We start from the raw sequence: 1,478 nt of genomic DNA on the forward strand, positions 1-1,478 counted from the left end.
TTCAACAGCGAGCGTTTGGCATTTCTTGGAGTTTCTGGTGGATTGTGTTGAGGAGTTTTCCTTCGAGCAGTGCCTGAATAGCACAATTGGGTGAAGGGGTCATGTGACTCGCTGTTAGCGAGGCGCTGCGTGACACACCGTTATTGATAGGGGATCCACTTATTTCAACGATACAGTCCTCGTCGGGAAAAGCGTCTTTGGACCCTGGAAGCAAGGTGTACTCGCAAATGTCTGATGTATTTAAGGTGAAAATTAGGCAAGTTATGCAGGCACTCACCACTAGACCAGCTATTGCTAGTGTCACGCGAATACATTTAGGACGGAACGGAAGAACCTAAAGTTAACTGGTTCCAAACTCGCGGTCAGGTACGACAACTTGTCGACCGCGTCAGCGGACAGGACAGGTGCCTTAACCCAAAGTTCCACTGACCCAAAGAGCCAAATTGGATGCAAACCAGTGCCGAGCCAAATGAAACGGCTAGTGGCAAAAAGCGCTCGTCCTGTCACGCGTGTATGCGAACACCGAGTGCTTTGATCTACTCAGGCAAAAGAATGCTCCGAGGAGGAGTAATCAAGGCTCATAGGATGTGATTATGTTCAGACAACTCGATGGATCGAGCAATAGTCCAAGCCTCAATAAGTGGGACTGTGACTCTTCCTAGGGAACACAAGGCTATACAGAGTGGAGAAAATGCTATCCCAGATTACAACGCGCAGCATGTAGACGAAGGACGCCTGAACCGTGAAATACGAAGGACTACGTTTCCAGTATCTCCGATTACCCAGGGTTATTAACTAATGACCAACATAATCATATAGAAGTGACTGAATGTACTTGTACAGTGTGGGCGTTCAAAGAATTAAGTGCCTGGGTGTCTACTTATGCCTAGGGGGTATACCATGGTCGCATATCTGTGACCGAATGTCGCCTAATATCTCAGTCTGGAACACCAGTCGCTTGTGACACTCTAAAATGATTCACCCACGCTGCCTTGACTACGGAAAGTTGACAAGGCCATCACCATAAGTCACGTTTTCTCGCGATATTGTTATTATCAACCCTCAGTGGCCTCAAACGGCCCGGGCCTCCCCGGGAGCTTCGTGTATCTAACTCGTTGACTTACAGACTGAGAACAACGAGCTTCCTACTCCTGTGAATTCATTTTGACGCCTTGTTCCACTCGAACTGGGTCCATTACCCCCTCTCCCCCGATTCCTGCCCATATCATTATGATCAGTATGTATGATATTATCATAAACCCTCCCCCACTTTGCTGTCTCTTTGAACGGCCTGGACACTCGACACCATTTTGCCCCCATCCTCGTGCCCAGCCGTCGGGTTCATCCAAGGTTGCTCGTGACTCGTCAGTCCACAACACCTTTCCGAAGTCTGTCTTCGTATTACCCCGCGCCCACTGGACCCTCTTTTCCCTGTGAACCTTGGTTAAAATCGGCCTTGGATCAGCCTTTCTAACTTT

This window comes from Perkinsus marinus (assembly GCF_000006405.1).
Source record: "Perkinsus marinus ATCC 50983 genomic scaffold scf_1104296942068, whole genome shotgun sequence".
Lineage (NCBI taxonomy): Eukaryota > Perkinsozoa > Perkinsida > Perkinsidae > Perkinsus > Perkinsus marinus.